Genomic DNA, 23,663 nt, shown 5'->3' on the forward strand with positions numbered 1-23,663 from the left:
TTTTCAGGTTTGCCTGCCTTCACCAAGGGGGTTCAGACCTGAGCCACAAACACCTTCTACCTTGAGGAACCCTCTGGTGAACGCAAGGCCGGTCATTAACAACTTGAGTCCATTATACTTGTGCTTAACATGTTACTACTCAGAGAACTTTTTCCTCAGCTTTTTTATTGAGCAACACCTTAAGTTGACTAAGTACATAAATCTCGCTGCTTTCACTCATCCAGATAGGAACTAGGCACACAGGAAGAAGTCCTAATAGTGGTTTATGTCTACAATCACTCGCTCTAAAAGATATGATCCAATATATATTATTTCCATCTCTCTCTTGTTTCAGTTAGTTCTGTTATCACCAAGACTATTAAAACGAAGCCTTTCACATGAGTAGTAGCTCAGTGAAATATCTCTCCACCATTCCAAACGTTTTCTGTACAATATCAAATACTGCCAAGACACTTAATCAGATTGATTATCTGAGGCTGAAGCAAACAACTTGCAGGGCTGATAGCCAAAATCATTATGCTAGAAAAGGGAAAGGACAAATGCAGGCCTGCACTGCCCCTCTGCCATACAGCACTGTATGCTTTCTGCTTGCATGTACCTTGAAAATCAACAGAAACTTATTTATAAATAGGGAATTTCTACATTTTATTACTTATACACATCACAGAGTATCATTTCAGTATCTCAGATTATTGTATCAGTACGACACAAGTAAACAACTTCCAGCAATAGACTTTAAAACACAGAAGACAGAGCCTTGACATAAAACCTTCTGATTTTTAAGATAGGGCTGTGTTAAACCCCACAGTTTCTCTGCATCAGAAGACATGTAGCCTCCAACTACCAAGAAGCAGCAGCAAGGCACGTGAAAAAAGGAGTTGGACAAACGCACCGACAGCTTGAGCAACTTGGTGCCTCCACTGACCCACAGCGGTGCCCACCCAACAAGGACCTCCTGACTCTGAATAGGTTTTAGCATACTTTCTGTCACCAGCATCTCCCTGAGCACGGATGTTCTTGAAGCCTGCAGGAGCAGTTTCTCTGGGGGTTGAGGAAGGAAGCGGCAAGCACACGCAGCCACACAAATGCACATCAACATGTTTTGTCTCAGTCGTAATCACATGAGTTTTATTTCCTTCAGAAACCAGATTGAAACGAGAAGAGTAAGGAAGGTGTGTAAATACACAGCTATCATAATTCCTTTGTTCTCACACAGTTTTCTCTCTCCTTCTCACTTCCACTACGATTTTGGGTCGTTCTTCCCTATAACATCTCACTCATCATCATGGAAAAGCTGGGAAACACTTTGACATCCGTGTAATTCCTGTAAAAACACCAGGAAGTGCAATCCTCTCAAAGCAGCTGCATTTTGGCTGTTTACCAACCATTTTACAGCAAAGGTAATTGGTAACTTGCATACAATTGCAAGCAATACCAGTCCAAAATGCAGCTTCCCTTGCCGCTTGCTCTCTGTGCTAACTATGCCAAGATGGTGGTGACAGGCTTACTTAGCATGGTTACTGTTTCCAGTTTCAAATCCTTATAGTTAATTAAGTTTTTTTTGGCTCTACATAGCCTATGTTAAAGAGCCAAACAAACCAAAAATACTCTAACCTCATCACTATTTCTTCTTACTGTAGCCACAACGGGCCAGATACACTCGAGGATGATTCTGTTTATGCTGAATGGCTAACATTTGTTAAGCGCACCTAGTATGTTACTTTTGAAATAAATCACACAGCACATCATACATTCCAATAAAAGCTGGTAACCAAACACGGGTTGTTCTTCTCATATCAAGAGAGGGCTCTGTACTTCAGAGGCAAAAGCCTGTGACAGAAACCACAAGCGAAAGAGATATGTGTAAGATGCATTTCATGAGCGTTAGGTACCTCACCTGGCCAACTGGAAGAGTTGACCTTCTGCTCCTTGTACAAAAAGCCATTTCACTTTTGGATGGAAAAGTATCAGACATTTGCAACTGCTTTTAAGATTTTATAGAATATGCACTCACACATGCTGGCATACACATACACACACACAGAAATGGAATTCCAAGATTTCCATTCAAATACAAAAAGCAAAGCTGAAAGGATTGTAACAGTGATCAGAATCTCAATAGTCCTTTTGAGAAATCAACAGGAAATGATAACTAATGAAAAATTCCAAATATTATTAATACAGGAAAATATGTCCAGCTTTGACAACCAATGCAGTCATGGAATAAACACTTTCATCTTCAGTAGCTGCTAAAACAAACACTCTTTTACAGGCTTTGACAGAGAACAGAATTCATTTCCCCTTTACAGCTGCACTGCTTCAAAGTCAGTTAAACATCAATGTGACAGCTTACTTGCCAGAGCTTAGACATTTACTGTATTATCTTAGCTGGACACAACAAGGAAGCAGAGACTGAAGGCAGAGAGGTAAAGGGGAAGGAGAGAGAAATCGGTATTGTTTTTCTTAAACACTGTATGAAGTATTTGCCTTACTTGCTGCCAGAGAGTTGATCTTCTTATACACATATTCTGTATTTAAGACTTGGCTAATACAAATACACGTCATCTTCCGAAGGAAAATTGAACTCGATGATCTTTAAGGTCTTTTCCAAACTGAGTGATTCTACGATTCTATGAAACAGAGCACAAGTCTGAAGGCAAAGAGTTCGCTACAATAGAGATTATTTACACAGATTGTAATCAGGCACCAAATTCTCACTCTGCAATAGTGTGCTTCTATAAATGAAACTTAGTAGACTGAGCTATTATCCGTAATTACAAATTAGACCATCTTATTTGCGACCAGCTATTACCCTACTGATCTCCTCATTAAAATCTAGAAGAGACACAGTTTATGCTCGTACTCTTATTTCTGCCTCTGACTTTCCAGTACAATCCCAATCTTCCAAAATGAGAGCGAAGTGAAATTTATATTGATTCCACACAGAGCAATGAGCACGTTTGTAAGTATTTAATAGTAATCAGGAAGCACTACTGGTCAGATGTCAAGCCAGTCCTGACAATGAGTACAGACCACTAAGTATACTGCCTTGAATGAAAAAATAGACACCAGATAACTGCAACAGACATTTACAAAGACCGGCCCATGGAGTATTGCTGATATTCTGTAGAAAGCTGGCTGGTCCTACGGTGACAGCTCTGCATGCTTCCAGATGTTTAATTGCAGTAAAGAAAACTCAGACTACATCAATTCATGTACTCATTTCCCATGAAAGCAGTTGTCGTGGCCATTGGGGAGAAATTGCGTGATCACAAAGATGATGTCTCGTGTATTACCTACCAAAATACAACACAAACTACTAGTGGAAAATCTGCCAAGTGACTCGTTCTTTTATGGTACATGATCTCTCAAAACCACCACTCAGAAAACAACTTTGTATCATATCATGACATTTTCCATTAGGACTTGGAACATACTTTTCATTTCCCTACATATGTGTAAGCAAGCTTGAAAGAAAACTATCTTTTCCCTTATTATTATTGGTATTTTCTGTCTACGTACAGAAAAGAAGATAGCTATGAAAGTCTAAACCAGCACAGAGAGAGCAGTAGTTACTAAAGGCAAAATGCTACAGGACCATCTGCATAAATTATGATATGAGGTGCTATACTTTTTTCCTTATTTGAACTCTCGCTTCAACCAAAGTCAAAATTCTAGAGAAAGCCTGATGATTTGCGAGCCTATAATTTGGCACAACTACTAAGTTTACATTCCGGAAATCTCCAAATCTCAGTGAATAGGAGTTTGAACCACCTTTCACCTTTTTAAGGGTCATATCAGGGTTAAAGGGAAGAAAAACAGAGATGCGCTTCATCTACCAATAATAAAATCACTCTTCTCCCTCTTCTCCACATGCGATAGAGCCCTGATTGGAAGATTTCTCATTGTTTCACAACCACAGTGCTCTAAATTTCATGGCATCCCTACACAGTGCTGTACAGCTCCAGTCAGCAGTGGTGTATTTGAGGTTTCTGTCTGGAACTCATCTGCGTGAACTCCCACACTCCCCTATTAGAGTTGGAATCAGAAGACAAACTTGAGTTTATATTTCCCCTCTAGGAAAAAGAAGTACAGAAGCAAATGAAACATCCCCTACAAAAGCAAAAACTCTTTAAAATAAATGAATACATAAAATAAATTTGCCTCCCTGGAGGTGCTCAAGGCCAGGCTGGATGGGGCTTTGAGCAACCTGGTCTAGCGGGAGATGTCCCTGCCTATAGCAGGGGTTTGGAACTAGATGATCTTAAGGGTTCTTTCCAACCCAAACCATTCTATGATTCTATATGGATTTTTTTTTCCAAATAGCCCCAATAGGCAACTTTGAGTACACACTGCAGACAAAGGCTGTCCATTCAGCTGGACTTGGAAGACAATGTGGCTCATGATTCTGTGTACTGTGAGGAGATGGTGCATGTGGTGTTCAGTGTTTACTTGCTGAACTGTTAAGGGCTTTGGAACTGTGGGTTAGGGTTTTGTTGTTGTTGGGTTTGGGTTGGTTTGTGTGTGTGCGCGTGTGTGTGCCATGCTGCTGCTTACTCCAGCAGCATTATTTTTCATTAACAAATGAGTCACTGTACCCTCTTCTATCAAGAGGAAGAGACCCAGTTTGAAGCAGCAAACCAGCCCAATTCATACTTGCTACCAAATCTTCAGATGGAAGCTTGTGAGCGAGGCCCAGCTGCTTGTGCTGAAACTAACACTTCACTGTATACATTTTAACACAGAAGACAGCAGGAGGAGGTTTTGCCTTTGAAAATAAGCCCTTGGTGGAAGTACAGTAAAATAAATCTGTGTACTTTCTATCTTTATAATCCTTATTGCATTATGTTATTTATGTCTCCCTGTCAGTTACTAGAAATTATAGAGAAACATTCACATCCTAAAGAATTTCCCTCCCCTACATACATACAAAACTGATGACTACACTGCTTTTTACCCAATATCCCTTCTCAACATCTTACAAGATTTACATTTCCATAGCTATTGCCAACTTCAGAAACCTGCCACAACATATTAATTCAAACTGATATAAATTGAACTTTACACAAACCAATACATTTGTATTCTTAAATAAAGAAAGAAAAAAAATCAGAAGCAAAACTAAATAAATTCAACCACGCAATTCAAAGGAAATAGGCAATTCAACTAGCACAGAGCTAGAGTTACTGAAATCAGAAATCCGAGTTGAAATAAAGGCATGCAGTCTGTGACAAAATGGCAGTGGAAAGTTCTGCAGGAGGGGTTGCACTCAGCAGTGCTGGAGTTGAGCCCACAACTCATTCCAAAACTCTTGTCAAAAATGTCTTCTGATATTTCTCAATATATACAACACGCGCTGCACAGCTCATCTCCATTCAATAATCCTGAAGAGACACTAAGTGCAGTTAAAATGATTTATTCCACTGAGCTTTTCTTTGTATTAATTTACACCCTATGACATCATAAACCATAGATGTTTAAAAAAATCAATTTAATTTGTAAGACGGAGGGAGAAATATGTAACCTGCTAAAATATGAGCAGGTATGTTATATGGCTTTTAAAGGTGAGCTGTGGCTGAAAAAATGAAAGAGCAATATGCACAGAACATCTAGCATAAATAACATCAAAAAGTGAAATTTCAGAGAGAATTCATTATTAACTGAAATCCTGCCTTTATTTTCCCCCTAAAATTCAGTTACAAATTAACTTATAACTATTCCATTTATGTATGACACAGCACAAAACATTTGAGTTCTTTATTTCAGTGCTTTGCAAATTAATTTTAAAGGTTCTGGCAGGCTAAATATGACATGCATGAACTTGCAAAATATTCAAGCTGCTTCTTTGTCTGCTTATAAAAAGCAGAACTTCTGCCTCCAATTCCACGGTCATGCGAATGCCATTTAATAAACAATTTTATTACAAAAAATAGTACCGATTCTTCTTGAGGCATGGAAGAGAATCTGAAAAGACAGAACTCACCCATGCATAAATAATGCTGAAGACAAAACAGACACTAAACCCTAGTCCCACCCCAACTTCACCCTCAGGTAAGTAAAATATTTTCCCCTCATCTCTCAAGCACACCGATTTCAATAATACATCTGATGGTAACTAAAAAAATAATAATAATTTAAAAAAATACAGCTTTTTCCCCTCAAGGCAGTTCTTGAGAATAAGCCCCATTCATATAATCCCTTAGTCATTAGGCAACAATCCTCATTTAAAACAACCAACTCTCCCATGCGGCTCTATTATAAGGCGATAGCTATAGCACCTCTTGTAATTTAAAGACACCCCATTTTCCTTAAGGTCAACCAGACAGCAAATCAAATAATCCCACAGAGGATTCAGAGCAAGCTTGACCCATTACTGAAGTGTTAAATTAGAATTTCAAAGAATAACCCCATCGTCACCACTCGGAGACAGTTTTTAATTCTTCTCCTCTGTGAAACGCAAAGCTCAGTCAATGCTTGGTTTTATCCCCTAACACAAGCAGCCAAATAGACTGTTAACTCAAACCAATTTGGGATGTTTAATAAAATGGAAAAAGGCTACTGCTTGAACTGCAGTTCTTACAACTTCATTAACATATCACAATACAGGTAGATAAAAGCAGATATTTTATTTATATTTAAGGAAATGGAAAACAAATGCTTTTATTTTCTGTGAACAATCCACAAACAGTGAACTTCGATATTCTGTATACAGAGAAAATAATGGGAACCGAGTCCATTTTGCAGATAAAGAAGGGGCTTACAGCTCGGGTGACTTCTCCAGACCACCTCTCACCACCCTGACAGTGAAGTAGAAGCTCCTGGCTACCGAGCACAAGCCCAGAGGATAATCCCATTCCTGTAGCTACTCACGTACCATAATTCTCAAGGGCAGTGTTAAATTTCTACCACAGAACCCATTCATTCTGAGATGAACTCTGTAAGCCCTCAAATTCTACAGATGGTTCTTGCCACCTTATCCAAATCTGTTGATTAAGAAGGAGTTGTCCAAAGTACCACTACATTTGATTTTCATTGCTGACTCCGGACTTGAATAAAAAAACCTAACTGATCGTTCAGCACCATTAACAGATGCTTCACACAAAGAGCCACAGGGACCATCATCAGCATGGCATAAGGATTCTTAAAGTTACCTGATACTCTAAACAAAGCAACAGGAAAGAACGAAGAACTGGTAATACAATCGGTACAAATTACAATATAGAAACAAACACAAGCATTCAATTATTAAAATGCCTTTAAAAAAAAAATCACTTGTTGCTATTACCCTATTGCCAACTTCCTTTTCTGTCAACGGAAGCAAAAACAGTTACAAACAGTAAAAGGTGACATCTTCTGTACACTCAGCTCATATAAATGAAAAAAAGTCTTCAATTAACAGAACGAGGTTTTACCCAGCATGGGATTTTACAACAGTAGTTGGCTCAACTTTAATGCAAGAATCCCTCCTATTTCCCTTCTTAGATGCAAAGAAAAAAAAAAAGAAAGAAAGAAACAAGACCCTCCTCCCCAAAGGAAATTCCACAGGTGTCTCTGAGAGATGTGCTTTAAACAGCTTAATTTTCCTTTTACTCTAATGCAAGGAAATCTAAAAATGCTGATTTTCATCTTTTCAGGTTTCCAGTTCCTCATGGCAAAACACTTCACACCGGTCTAACCAAAGAATCTGGAAAAAAGATGGCAGATACAGTGACAACAGTGGGAAAATCAAATTAGTAATGTACCTCCGTAGTTAAATGTATCCGTTCCATTATAGACAGAGAAAGCACTGATGGAAGGAACAGAGCTGTGCCTAGAGAGGATTTTTCATTTCAGACCCTACAAAAAACAAACCCCAAAACAACACAAAACCTAACACTTCAAAACTGTTTCAAGTTTCGTAAATACTCAGTAAAAATGCCCTTGGTTCAGAAAGTTTGCTTCATGCCAGAGTAGAGTAAGCTATCCTGAAGCATTACAAGCAACCACAAGGGGATTTAATTGCTAAATATATCTGTAAATGTACACCTTGGCTTCCCCTGCAGTACCTTGCCTGGAAAGACAACCTGATAGGTAGCATATAAATAAATTAAATAAATAGAAGTGGCAAAGTGAAGAAACTCCCATCCTTTACTGCACGGCACGCACAGCAGATAGGGTACTTACAGCTGACATGCGAAATCCAGCTCTCCAACAACGTATTCGAGCAGCAGTAAGAAGCAGAAATGTTTCCCTGTGTGCAGCTTTCTATCTCTGCCTCTGAAGCATCAGCAGCCCAGAGAGGCAGCAACCTCCCAGGGTGCCCAAGTGAGCAGCCCTGCCGTTCAGCATGAGCATCACAACTCCTACCTCCGTGCTGCTGCGTGTTCCAAGTGAGGTAGCATATAGAGATGTGCCCTCACACCTCTCTCCCCTCAGCAACCAAAGACAGGTGTGGCCCTGACCATGCACACTGGTGTCCATATGGGCCCAGGACAGCATTCTCCAGCCCTTTAACCATGTCAGGTAATACAGGCTGTGGCAGGAGACATGTCCTGCAGGTGTCTGGGGACTGGTGAGGCCAACTTGATAAAGGAAGCAGCACTTGTGGACCAGAAACAGGCTCTGGGAAGCAGAGAGACTGACCAACCCATCTCCAGCCTCTCCTATGACAGTTCCACATGGATCAAACTGTCCTGATCCACACAACATCACTCCTGCCTAAGGGTTTTAACCAAGCAGACAAGCGTGCCCAACCCCAAAGCATTATCATTGTTATCAGATGATGACGAATTTTCTGAACTGCTGCTACTGGAATCAAATTCACCACCAGCAGGCTATTACATTTCTTCTCTTTCTTTCTAATAGTGCCCTAAAACAGGAGCAGAGCACCATATGCTTGGTTTTAGGCTGATACTCAAAAATAAGTTAATACTACACAGGTGTATATACACACAGCATGTCTGATGCTAACCAGCAAAAGCAGAAAATTAACAGAACAAATGACATGTAACAGTTTAGGCTGAAGCACACCTCCTGTAGGGTGCAACAGTGGTGGTAACACATTTGGAATATAACAGCAGCAGAACAGTACGTAATATTTCACATAAAATGATGGATTGCAGGTTGGTTTTTTGTGTGATTGTTTCTTAAAACTTCTGTCAATTTGTATCAAGCATGTCTTAAGTGTTATATAGTAGACTCACATGCATTGATTCCCTAAGTATTTCAGTGCTGATCAGGAGCTGGGAACTTGAGTTATCACAAGAGTGGGCTCATGAGAAACCCAAGACCAGCATCACAGTCACAGACAAGTACTTTAAACATCAGTTGTCACGTGTGAAGTTCAATGTATCATCATCATACATACCCTATTCCACCACAGAATACATTCAGGTAGTTACTGCAATTCCAGAGTGGAAAGTTTTTTTTGCATGGGTCTCCTCAGCTGTACTAAGCAGTAAAAATAGAGCTAAGCAGAATTTGTGAAGAGAAGCCAAGTGAAAAACCACAACTGAAAATTGAAAGGCCATAAAAATTAACTCAACTGAAATTTCATACCTGTTGGCCACCTACCTTCAGAGAAATTTATGTTTCAATCCCATTCCAAAATACTACTAACTGTGGCACCACGCAGTAGAGCTTCAAGCTTACACCCTGAACAAAGCAATGTAGGAGACATCTCCCTCTCACAGCTGTGAAACAGGTGTTTGGAGATTGAAGGACAAAGGAAGCCAAAGCAAAATGGAATCCTCAGTTCTATGGGTATGGACAATTAAAGATCTACATAATATCAGCAAAAGCAAGAGAGAAGCATGGTGAAAGAAAATGAATGGAAACATTTTAACTCAATATGACACCATTTGCCTCAAGGATTAACTGATTTGCAATACCTACAAATCCAACTCTTTTTTTTTTCAGTTCCAATTTTAAATGCTCCTAGATCACCTATTGCTGTCATTGGGACGTATATGGAGCTTGGTGTATACTGAACACTGTAGTTTATTTAACTGGGATTACTGAGGAACAAAATACTGATAATGAAAAAGAGGAAGCATCTGGATCATCAGTTGCTAGACACATATACTAAAATCTGGTGCCTGTGCAGTCAGCTAACCACAAATGGCTGTCTTTTCTGGGGAAGGAAAATATTCAAATACCTTCTCTCTCTTCAGATTGCTAAAATGAGTTATTTTGTCAAGCTATGTATGGTTGGAGAGATATTTCTAAATCATTTAAATCACTTAAAGATATTAAGAAGTGAAATATTACCTAAGACTGTGTTTTCAATATTCAAAGTTTGTTTTAAAAAAAGTTAAAATTTCTTGCCAATTCAGTTAGTATAAAGGTAAATTAGTCACATGAAAACAAACTGTGCCACACTTTATATTAACCAGTTGCAAATTCACTTACTATTCTTGTCACGTAAGTCTTCAGAGTTAACATCCCAGCAGTGTGGCATGATAAAAATTCACCCACTTTAATGTACAGAAATATCTATGATCCTCAAATTATTGTACTATAACGCTGTCAAATAAACAGACTACTGGAATTCAATATTCAGAAAGCCAAGGCAAAATCTACCGGCCTTAATCTGAAATACCAGTGTCATTTTCAAGCCCTGTATTTAATTAATACTATTTACTGTCAAGAGCTGAGCTGGGTAAATATTTCATTCTTCCCAATTCAGGGGTTAAATGCAGGCCCAGAGGAAAATTTGCCCGAATAAATGCATCTCATCTTCTTTGATGATGCAAGTGCTCAGTTGTCCTGTTCTTGACCCCTCTAGAATTCCCAGGCTCCAGTACTGGTGGTAGAATGTCATCAATCCATATTTAAACTATATATTGATTTTCCACAGACAATAATGACAGCTATTTCTTCTGAAAATGCATATATACTATACCTTTGGCAACATAAAAAGGTTCCTATCAAGATAAGAAATGAAAAAAAATCTAACCAAAGCCCATTACTAAGCCAAGACCAATATTTAAGAAGTGAATGAAATCAAGTTAGCTATCTCATTTCCTAAATATTTTGTATATATCTCACCGAAAATGAAGTGTTAGAAATAATCTTCCTGGATATAGCTACAAAAGGCAAATTTCAATCAATTGAATGACAGTGTTTTCAACAGGACTTGATAAATGAGGTTTGATTCTACCAGTTCAGTAAGAATTTCATTGACAGAGCACTCCATTTAAATCCATTCAAGGTAATTAATGAGTTCTACATATTTAAGAAATTTTTACCTCAGACTTCAAATGAAATTGAATGTTGTGGCCTCAAAATATTGAAGTACTTGAAATCTGCTTTCATTGTTAACAAATGTAGTTCTACCAGCAGTAAGGATGATGAGATTTCTCTGTACTCTCAATTTTCATTAATTTTAAAGGAAATGCAATATATTGCATTTGCGTAAATTTCACCTCTTCCACACAGTAAAAATGAAAGATTTCCATAATCACCCATTCCCAACTTGAAAAAGAAAAAGATTTTATAAATCTTAATAGATGCTCATTTCTCTACTTCTGTTGAACATTCTCACTGTACCACCCACACAGAGTGTTCACTCTCAGATTAGGAGTACCATTTTGACCCTGATTGGATTAAATTCGCTATAATCAAGAATCTACTTTAGTAGGCACCTTTATAGGCAATCCACTTCAACTAATATCACTACAGAACAGGAGAGACTGAGAACAGAAAATCCAATCATATTTCATGCAGAACAGAACCACTCGGTATTGAGGTCTCAGAATGCGACCGCATTCTCTTTATTTAGCACAAACCAATTTAAACTAGGATAAAAATCGTTCACAAATTCTGCTTCAAATGAGAAGATCTGAGTCAGTAAAGATTATCCGTTCCCATGATCAATAACTATTTTATTTCAAGTATTTTTCTGGAATACTGCTCCTCTGGGAGTCAAGGTGCTGTGAACTTACATCTGAGCTCTTGGTGGGCTCCATCCCAGTGTGGCTTTTAATTTTGACAGGTGAGCTCTCTCCCTCCCTCATTTATATTTCATACTTGGAACCTATTGTAATCTTTTCTTCCTTCCATCTTCAAATTAATAGTAAAGACTCATAAAACTTGTTTCAATGTGAGGTACTCCTATATTTTCAGTATCATGCTTCACTTTCTGACAGCACTCCTTTTACACATCAAGTATTTGGAGGACTCCATCTTAAGTGAGACATCTGTCAGAATTTTCTTTATCTACAACTGCTGTGAGCAACAATTAGGAGTGCTATAACTCACAACAAACAGACAAGTATTTTCTATGTATCACACTTGACACTAACTACAACACAAATGCCAATGAAGCCACTGCAAAGTTAGATTGAAACAGAGTGTCATTGAAAATGACAGAAAACTGAGATTTCTGTAATCTACATTCTCTTCTTTTCCCTGAGAAACATTCCCTGCAAAAGAAACCATTTAATGCAAAAAGAAAATGAGAGAGAAGATACGACTGAAAACTTTTAGACTGGAAAGTCAAGTTCACACTTTTATCTGGTTGGCTGGTTTGCAGTCTGTCCTTCTTGCCATCTCTAACCTAACCGCATATCTTCTTGGTAGCACGCAGCAGCTATCCTGCATTACCCTAGCCACCACACACAGTGGTGTGTGGTTACAAATTCTAACATTCAAATTACTTTTACGTGTTTCTTTATGTACACTCTAAAGCCATTTAACATGTCCAACATTCAAACTTCTATGCACCGCATTGCATTCAAAGCAGATCCAATCAGCTCTAGGCAGGAATTTCACCTGCTGAAAGACTCACAGCAGAGGCTGTATGAACACAAGTCAAGCCACACTCACGGTACAGCATCACAATGCCCGGTGAAACCCAGCAACTATTCCACAGGCAGCTCCCATTAAAAAGCCAAGATCAGGACTTAGGAGATTCCAGCTGGCATATCCTTCCTAACTTCACATACAAGTATAATATCAAGTTGGTATACTAGTTAACATAAATTCATTTACAACTGATATTCTTCTATAGAGGGAGAGCATCTGAATGAGTCAAACAATAGGACTTCAGAATTCAACGATATCAATTCCAAGAGTTTAAAGGAACCAAAATTTGAAAATGTTCCATGTCTCATGCAGCCCTCTTTCACTATCACAGGAATACACAGATAACTATTCAATTTAGAGCATCAGGATATTCTTTGGGAAAATGGCGTCTCTGCTTCCAGGCAGAGGTAGATTCCTTACCTTTTGAATCATTTCACAACACACATTTTTAACACAGGTTTCCTCTTCGCTGTTATCATTCTACATATTATATACCAAATTTTACCTTTTAGTTGCTCACATTAAAACTTGTGAACTTTTCAAGAACAGCGACCATGTTTTAGTCAGTATCTGTAGAGGTACCAGATTACTTTCTGGTGCTCTAACAAGTAAAATTTGGAAGTGTGGTAGAGAATTTAGCAGCACTAAGCAAAAGAAAGTTTGTGGGTTTTTTTTCCACTCAGATTAATTAGGAAAAAAAAGGTAATTATATGCAAATTGCTTTTTATTTGAGTATTTACCTTTTTCAGTTTTAATCTAACATATTCCTTGCTTAATAGAAAATTACAATCAAGATGTCTGAAATGAAAACAAACATGCTATCAATTTGACAACAAAATTTCATGTTCTCTTTGGGGGAATTTTGGTAAAGGCATTTTTCTTTCTTCATTAGTCATACCCAACTCATCATATTATGAGCCTTTTATTCACTAGAAGAAAAAGCAGATATTCTGAGATATTTTCTTCTTCTTAAACAATTAATTTAAATGATCACAAATATAGCTTCTTATTGAGATAACCGGCATGCACTCATTATGATCGTGATGCAGCTCTGAGAAGTACTTTAAACAAATAATACAGTGCAAGCAGTAAGTGTACATAAGCAAGCAATAAACAACATCTACGTGGCACAGCACTCTCAAGTTAATATATTGTACAAACAAACTATTCAACCAGTATTACAAAGTTTATTGAATGCAATGAACTGCAATATTTTGTTATCAGAACAGCCACGGAAAAAGGCAGAAAAACAGAAGCTCAGAAAAGCTTCTTAAACCTGTTTTCATTCACTGGTGCTAGAAAATTCAGTAAGTTTAAAGAAAAGTGTTGTTAGCTTGTAAAAAAAAGATTGCTCAATGTAATTAACAAAGGAGGAAATTATACTTGATGTAGACATACATAATTTTACCCATAAATGGCCAGTGTTGTACAAACAGCTATGCCCAAAACAACTAAAGCCCTTCTTAGCTGGCTCATTCCCCACCTCTATATTTAGTGTGCAAGCCTCAAAAATACATATTTCCGACCTTAATAAGTCACTCTATGTGTTAAAAGACAACATTTATTCATGAGTACCCTGAAAAGGTTCTCACATAAAATCTCAAATGCGTATTTGTCAAAGGTTTATACCAAGTAAGTATATTGATACATTAAACATGCCTAAAGTAAAAATACAGCAGTTATATTCTACTTTCTTTCACTATTCTGCCAAACTATTATTAGTCTGCATTTAAACAATCCACAGGGGTCCCTTCTCCTAATTCTCAGCAGTATTATCCCTTCTTCTGAGCAGTGTTAAACAGGAACAGTACTGCCTCATGTAGCCATCAGACAGTAATTTTTGAGCAACAAGCAGTTTAAGTCATCAAGTGTCATTATACTTATTTCAGCCCTCAATTTAAGTAATTTATTAGTGCAGATAGTTGGATGGAAAAGCCTGTATTACTTCATACTCAACCTTCACCGTAAGACAGACCGTAATCAGCACATTTGAAAAACATCAGTTCCTTGGTTGAAGGATCAAGTATCAAACAAACTTCAAGGGAAGGAACATCACATTGATCTCCTTCAGCCCTTCTCAGCAGAGTCCTGTTTCTGGTCTTGGCACATAACCAATTTGGGTGCTACTGTTCAAAGTCTCTAAAGCGTACATATTTCTACTGACTGCAACATCACACATTACTTAAAACCAGGTTTGTTCCACTGTACCCACACAATCAGTTTGAGACATCTCACATCAAAGTTCTTGGTGAAGGAGGTAAAACTAAAGCAATCCAACAAAACACAATAACTAACAGTCAACTCACCGAGACTCAGCGAGGCAGGCAAGGAGTTCTAGAGTCTGTGTGTATGGGGGGCCCCAGCACTCAGATACATCTCAAGTGTGCTGTGAACAAAATTGAGAAAAAAAAAAGATTACCCTTTTTCTGGAGGTAGGCATAGAAGAAATGAAAATATGATAGTAAACCACAGCTTTAAGTGTAACAAAACGAGGGAAACATTATACACTTTGCAGAGTATTAACCGTTTTTCCAGACATAACAATCTCCTTCCAGTTGCATAATCACTGTAGGCACACAAGTTCCTCTTTACCTGCTGCCTCCTGCAAATTTGCAGAGATAGCAACTATGATGTTTAAACTAATTTACATGGTATGTAGTCCTCACTTTCAGAAAAGAATCTGTGGTAACTCCCTGTGAAAGTGGTTGGTTCCTTTTTTGGTTGACGGCTTGGTTGGCTGACTTTATAATCAAATCTCTAAAAAAGGAGAAACCGGTGTTTTTATAAAATGTCTCTCAACTGTCATTAAAAATTGTATGTATAGAAGCACATTCCTTCTCTGAATATTCACTTAGAGGGCAACTGACCTCAGCAATGAGTATCAGTGGAGAAGTTAAAAACAGTAATAATAAAGTAATAGTATTATAATGACTTTAAAAAAAACCAAACAAATACCTAATCTCTTCATTAGTACAGAACATAGGATTTCAGAATAGCAGAGGGCACACATCACTAAGCAGTGTATGCTGATTCAGGAAGAGGAGCAGGAGGGTAATACTAACATGGCACTATCCACAAAAAATACTATACTAGGACTTTTTTTTTTTTTTTTTGTAGATCAAACAGTACTTCACATAAAACGTATCCAAGCAGGCTACCAAAGAGTTTCCTAATTTGTCATTCTGACTAACAGAAGAGTAGAACATGAAGAGCCATAAGTTACCACCAACAACATAAAGCACTAATTATGCCTCAAGAAAAATGGAGTTTTAAAATGATGTTATTTCTGTCAGTTCTTCCACCTCACATAAACCTTCTTCAAATAAACTTGGCTTGAATTCTTCTAGCTAAACACAATACCACTACAGTAACAGGCTGCCAGAGGGCCCACTAAGAAAAAAAGTATTCTTACATAAAATATATACACAGAAGATCTGAAAACAAACACTATCCCCTCAGGAATGCCTAAGTATACGAGGCCTACAAATCACAAATACGGGGCTTTGGAGTTTGCCCGCATTCATGGAAAACGTGATCTTGTCTTAGAATAAAGTTTTCAGTAGGACACCAGATCATATGGCTATTTCACAGGAATTGCAATTCCTGTCAGACACCTGTAGCACAGAAAGAGGCAGCAAGGAGAAGCCACTGCCCAGCTAGCAGATGAGACAGCTGCGTGCTGAGTGCCCTTCAGGCCAAAGGCAGAGAATGAGAGCTGCAGCCCCAGCCATGGTGGGGAGGCCCTTTTCTATAGAACAGCAACGACAACAAGAGCTTGCATACACAAAAGTGTTTTCCACTCATCTCCCAAGTCCTAGGGCCAAATCCTCCTCCTCATGCCTGCCTTTCAGTCAGTCAGCAAAGCAGGATGGGCACTACTCTAGTACCATCTCATCTCTCAACAACTAGCATGGCTGGTGTTTTGCTATTGCTAACCTATTTTAGGTCCTCCCTTCCTGATCTATGTGATTATCCAGTATCACCGCTCATAAAGTCTGCACCGAGCTAATGCGATTCTCAATGACTACTCAATAGCACACAGGGTAGCAACAAGGAAAACTCTCCAGAACTTGTCGTTTCCACTTGCTCTATAAGTAAAACTTCTTAAAAAAACAGTAATAACCAGGCTGTCTGAAAGCCAAGACACTGTATGATAGTCTCATACAGAAATACTATCTTCAAAACACCACTAACAAGATTTTTCTTCCTAAGCCTCAAATTGTACCGCAACTAGTGACAAGCTTGATGTACCCAAACACATATCATTCAGTGTTCTCCAGATTTATACTTTTCATTAAACTACACCACCACTGAAGAAAGCGACAAATACTGGGCACTGACATTACCTATTAGTCCTTGCTTTCCTTCTCAGGCCCTTTTCTGAAGTACAAAGGAAAAGCAACGCTGTAGGAAACTGCACCACTAGTACCTATTCCCATGCTAATCGTTCCCACAAGAATCACAAGGTCCTTAGGGTGCCTCTGGAAACTCAACAGAAAGCCTTGCATAAAGCCAGCTTTCACAGTGATATAATACTGTTAATGGTGGTGCTCAAAGGCCTGTATGCAGGCCTCAAACAAAAGCATGCATGAGGAAATGGTCTCTGCGTCGCTTTAGCTATGATACAAAAATGGAATATATCATAATTACTACTCTTCACACTTGTCATTTTGCAGTACCACTGTTCAATCAATTTTTCATCCACCAAAGTGGAAAAAAAAAACAACCAACCTTTTAAAAGCAAGGTTAAAGGCCAGGCGCAATTGGTAATGCCCAAAACAATGCAACATTCTCTGACTTCAGGCCACTTCACATCTTCATTTTCTATTCCTTCACAGTAATTTCCTTCTTTCACAGTGCAAAGAGGTGTCTGTATTCCAGCTACCTATGTCAGTGTTGAAGCTGTTTTACCTCCTTGCCTCATAAAGACTACAAGTTGCAAACAAAACAAACAACACTGGCCCGACAAACTACAGTATACCTAAGAGGAGAGTGGAGGACAACTTTCAGACATAGGTAGGAAAGACATTTACTTAATGCATGTAAGCTTAATGGATGTATTTTCTGACCATTTACACACAGTCTAAGAGAGAGGGAATCTGAAGACTGTGAAGAAATGGTCCTACAAGTCATCCTACTACTATGCAGTTAAGATTAATCTCTCACACAACTGTAGCAAGAAAACAATTGGAGATCTCATTTGAAACAGAGTATCTTTGTATCAAAGTAAGCCATGATTCCCCCCCCCCCCCCCCCCCCCCAGAAAAGAGCAAAACAATCAGAAGTACATTTGTAACACAACTGCCAACACAAGTTGGTTAAAAAATAGTAGTTAAAAAGTAGTTAAAAAAGCTTTAAACTAAGTCATTAAAGCTACACTTGAGAGTATCAACAGGTTGACTTAAAAAAAACAAAACCCACAACAATGAAAGATCAAGGCAACAAGTATTCTAGCTCTACTAAAACAAAACAGTGTACTTTCAGTTGTAAATTTCAATTATAGGGGAAAAAAAAGACCAAAACCACCCTCAAAACATGCAGACTTGGAGTTGCAGAGCTCTTCCTGAAGCAGCAGTTGAAATCTGCTAAAATAATGTATTAATCTGTATAACCTCAGTCTTCCTCCAGAAAGAAACTACTTTAGGAAGTTGATAGGAAGGGAGGATGACACAGCTCATATCTCCAAAGACCGAAGTACAAATCTGTGTAAGAGTAGCAAGTGAAACTAGTTGAAATAATCACATTTATTCTTGAGAATAACAAATGTGGCTGGTCCACGAGCCCTGACATTACTTTAGAAACAGAAAAGCTTGCAAACTCAAAGTCTGGTGAAAGAAGTCTGAAGGAAAGTCATCTCCACTGTAGATCAGGTAATACCTGAACTCTCACTTGCATAGGTATGAAAAGCATATGACCTTGATTTAATTTTCTAAATTTGATTCTGTCATGGAGGCATGTGATGCATTTGTGAGTTCATAAAAATAGCAGTAATAAGTGTCAGTATATACTATCAAATTTATTCATAGGCAGAATTTCCTCCTTCCTCACAAAGTTTCCTTTGGAAATGCACTTTAGTGCTTCCTACATAACCTGTGAGGTACAAGTGACACACTGCATTGTTTTTAATTGGAGCAATTTTCTTCAAAATCCCAGTGTAGGGCTCATTAGAGATCAATACTAACAGCAATGAAAAACTGTATTTGTTCACATACAGATGAATTACTGCACAGACAGTGTAAGATTCCATAGTAATTCTGACCTAGCAAGTAAAATGTTATTTCACTTTCCATGCCCATTCTTCAATCCCAGTCTTTTCCACTGAGGCAGCCAATAAAGCAGCCAATTGTGATATGTCCACTATAAATCCTACCAAAGAGCAACAATATGTCTTACGTAGCTCACTAGAAAAGCATCAAAACTGCAACACTCAGTCACTGCTCATCAGATATACGATCTCACCATACCCCAGGATCCCCCCACATAAGCTCATGTGATCTGCATTGTCCAAGAATTAAAATCAACACATTCAGTACGTATCTTTAATTTGTCACCTATATCCCCTTGCTGCTTCATTAATACATGAACAGTTTCCATAACATTTACTACTCCAGCAAAATACATTATCCTTTCCAAGTAGCAAGTCACTTCTTCAGCAAACAACAAAAAACAGCACAAAAACCATACTTGGGATTTGCACAGAGAGCACAGCATCTTACCTGCAAAAACCAAATGCGTTTTACAAAAAGGCTCCTGAAAATCTAATCAGACCATGCTCACAGAAAAGTGAGATTTACTATCAGTTATAACTGCTAAAATGAGAGCAAAGAAAGAATACTATCTGCCAGTAACTGTATTAATGGGAGATTGTTATGGAAGCCATTTAAGGAAATGCAAGGATTGGAATGGTATAATGATGCAGCTGCAGAAGGGGGGAAAAAAAGTGTGCAATGTTAATGTGTTGTTGTATAGCTTTCGACATCTAAATGAATGCGCTAACTTCAAAAAGCCAGCCGCCCCACTGACCCTACACTTTCCATAGGAATGGAGCCTACAAGATTTCCCTAAAACCAAGCACAATTTCTATTACGCTTAACTTGAATAACATCTTATTGCCACGGAACGAGATTGAAAAATCATAAACATTAACAAAACGTAATGCAGTCGATCCACCACATTCAAGATCTATTTTTTGAACTATTCATCAATTCAAAGTAATTTTATAAAAGCAGCAGAAATATTCTAAAAGCTCAGGAGAGGAAACGTTGTTCTAGGTAATAAGTAAATGCAGGACTGAGCAGAAGAAAATTAATTTCCTCCACTCAGCTTCTTTTCCTATCAGGTAAATTCATGCTAATGCTATTTCTAAGAACTTACATCACAATACCGACAAAACACTTCGGGCTTTTTGGTGGTTTGTTTTAAGCCCTGATGTAAAAATGCATCATGATGATTTTCTCTTTTGTTTCTGTTTTAAATGCTGCACCCCACACTGACTAAACTATGCAAGCTGTCATTTCCCACGTCACATTCCTACCTGGTATATCTTGAGAAGGCTAAAGCTACTGAATCATTAAAACAGGAAGTGTTTGCATAATGCAAATACTGCTGACAAACTACTAACCTCGAAGTGGTAAGCTGCTTTAGTAGCACGTAACCACCGATGTCATAACAGAAATTACTCTTACTACTCCAAGTTACCATTTCACCGACAGGCATTGCTGTTCACGATGTTATTTCAGCACACAGCAGGAGCCCTTGGAACTGCATATTTTGCCTGAAATCTTAAAAATATTATCAAAATACTATCTTGATCAAAATGCCATCTATAATAAATAAGTGAAGTGTACGTTATCTAAGCTCGATTAACCTGACGGGTAAAAGTCGAAGAACACTTCTGCGAGGCTTAAATTCCCCAGAGAAGAGAGGCTCAGATCCTGTCTGCCAGCACACAATGGAATCACAGCTGACGATGCACATCTTTTTCTGGATGTCTCCATATGCTCAGGAGGGTGTCCCCCCCCCACCCCCGCCTCCATCCCTCCCTGTTTCCCTCTCCGCCACCCCTGCTCCCAGCATCGCATGGAGAGATTTGTCATTATCTGCCACCAGGAGCATGAGAATGTTTTAACAACTAACACAAATAAAGTGGTGCACTGAACTTCACCTTATTTAAAAATAAAAACAGGGGCTCCTGCCAGAGTAGCCATCTGTAACTACATCATCTGAGAGCAGCGAATGAGAGCTGAATGGATGCTGCCATATACCCTTCTACAAAGTAAATATCAGCGTTCCAGTTTCTAGCTCAAAAAGCTAAGTCACACGGAAGGGCACATACCCTGTAACAGCACACCCAACCTTTGACCTCAGCAGCCAAACGCAGAAATAAATGTAAACTGAGCATTTGGACGTGGGTAAGAATATTATAGAAATGCATGGGATCTGTTAAACACTTCATATGCACTTCGAAATGAATTGCATTGTTTAGAGAAGCCAACCATGGCAAGTGTGCAAAAATGAGCGTGGCAGAGACAGCAGTGGCTCAGCACTGCCTTCCTTCAGCACGCAGCCTATTAGTGCTGAGCAGACAAAGAGAGTTACATTTGTACTTGAATTTGGCACCAGCCTTTCGTTCAGCCTTTTCTCCTAAACGAACTGACAGCATCCTCAAGGCTCGCATCTCACAAGCCTCAGCAGTTTCCAGAAATCTCAGCCCAGGTGGTGCTACCAAAACTCAGCACCGAACCCCAGATTTTGCCCATGAGACAGTGACATCAGCAACAAAGGAAAGGACCAGGAGACAGTGGGCATTGTCACCGCAGCTGTCTTTCCCGAGGACTTTATTCTTCCTGCCGAAAGCCCTCGCACTGCAGATGGGCTGGATAGGAGCTGCCTTCAGCCACAGGGGCAGTGCTGCACACGGCCACGCTGGGGGAGAGCCCTGCACTGAACAAGCTGCACCTTCAGGATTATAAAAACACAAGTATTCTCAACTAACTAACCTTTATGGTTTCAATTTACTACAATATGCTACATTATATGCAAACACATCCTCAGTGCTTTGTTGGTGGTGGTTCCCCCCCCCCTCTCCCCCCATAGGGAAATGTAGCTGTGCTTGAAAAACTTAAATGCAACTGTCTTACTGCAACAGTATCATTCTTGATAGGAATAAAGTATTCCTCACTCAGATGCATTGGGTTTCACAGAGCACTGACACTGCCAAGACACATGAAGAAGAACAGGGCAGATGCGCACCCTCTACTTTGCAGCACACAGCAGGTTCAGAAGCTGCAGTATGAAGTATATATGCCTACGAAGTAACAGTGCAATGTGTGGGCCCTTTTAGCAGTAAAGGCCTAAAGCCTGAGAAAACACGAAGTTGAGAAAAACTTCAGTTTTTACACAAAATGAAAGAAACTGCTGACTGGAAAACTGACACAGGGACGGCACCTCTGCCAGGCCCTTATTGCGCAACGCTCGCCAACATGAGATACAAACATATGAAAAATTATGCGATCCTCCAAATATTCGTATGGCATTTAGGATCAACCTTTCTAAAGCTGTTCCGAGTATTTCTGAGGGCCGATGCCATGACAGCATTGCCCAGGGTGCCGGATCCCAGGGCTGGCTGTGAACACCGAGCTCATCGTGGCACTTGTCGTAGACTTGGAGAGTAACCACGGGTGTACAGTTACACATTGCTTTATCTCCGTGACACAGCGCAGCTGACTGCTGTGCTCGGTTCCAACACAGCCCTCGAGTAGCTGTATTCCAAGTGACAAAACAAGGAACACAAACACGAGTGCCCATGCGTGCCTGCAGACGTATACATGTGCACATTTGCACGGGCCTTATGTACCCCATGTGTGATACCACCACGATGTAAGCGAGAAACGTCCTGAAAACTCTGCAGGAGGTTGGTACTGACACAGTTCCTATTCACAGGGGGTCCTTAAGCCGTCGGGAGGCAAAGCAGAGCACTGCTCTGAGGATAATGGTTTGGGCTGAGCGCTCTCCGGGGAGGTGCAGCGCCTCAGCAGCTCCCCATGCCCCACAGCCGCTCAGGGCTCACGCAGGAGTAGGGCCCGGTGCTGCTGTAGGGCTGTGAGGAGCTGGGAAGCGAACAGGGGAGGAGTGGCTTTGTAATTTGGTCCACGCCAACCCAAAAGGCTGAAAGCGAATGAGCGCTATCAGCCACCGTGGCAGCAAAGGAGAACAAAATTAATAAATAAGCAAATTCTGGAACTAAGAAAAGAAGCAGCATTAAACTGCTCACTTATCTTTAGTAGCAACAGAGCTGTGCTGGAACTGCCATAGCCAGACACGATGTGCTGAACCCAAACTCTACTTCAACACCACAGAAATATTACCGGGTCAGTTTCACAGCCCATTCACCTGCTTCCTAAAAACCACGCGTGCAGCAGCAGTTACTGCCGAAGGAGCAAAGCCGTCCTCCCCCCCACCAGGGCACCGCTTCCTGGCTCAACGACCGGCGCGGGACAGCGAGCCTCGGCCCCGGCCCGCAGGACGGCACCGCCGCCGCTCCAGCGCCGTGCCCTGCCGGCCTCCCGCACGCAGCCCCGCACGGTCCCACCCGCAGCGCTCAGGCCCGGCAGCGCCGCGCCCCACGGCCTGGGACGAGCACGGCGGCGGGGTCCCCGCGGCGCGCACACGGCGGGGCGGGGCGGGGGGGAAGCGGCGGGCACCTCCCCTCCCCCGCCCCCCGCGCGCGTTCACCCCCTCCCCCCCCCCCGCTCCGCAGCGACACCGGAGCGAGCGGCACCCGCCCAGGGACCCCGGCCCCGCGCCCACCGCCGGCTGCCACAACCCCTTCCTCCTCCTCCTCCTCCTCCTCCTCTTCCTCCTCCCCCGCCGCTCCC

At 40.2% G+C, this 23,663-nt stretch overlaps 1 protein-coding gene across 12 annotated transcripts in view; it reads right to left on the reverse strand.

Moving 5' to 3' along the window:
* The window catches only part of NCOA2 (nuclear receptor coactivator 2), a 192,466-nt gene that overhangs the window by 167,973 nt on the left and 830 nt on the right, over positions 1 to 23,663 (reverse strand). For 10 of the 12 annotated variants that reach the window (XR_005856145.2, XM_025147995.3, XM_015282896.4 and 7 more), the window contains exon 2: positions 15,093 to 15,172. The gene's annotated coding sequence lies outside the window, so the exon portion shown is untranslated. Of the gene's footprint in view, positions 1 to 15,092; positions 15,173 to 20,407; positions 23,343 to 23,663 lie in introns of those variants that run through there. The other 2 variants (XM_046928537.1, XM_040691477.2) reach the window with 2 other exon arrangements.

This window comes from Gallus gallus, chromosome 2 (assembly GCF_016699485.2).
Source record: "Gallus gallus isolate bGalGal1 chromosome 2, bGalGal1.mat.broiler.GRCg7b, whole genome shotgun sequence".
Classification (NCBI taxonomy): domain Eukaryota; kingdom Metazoa; phylum Chordata; class Aves; order Galliformes; family Phasianidae; genus Gallus; species Gallus gallus.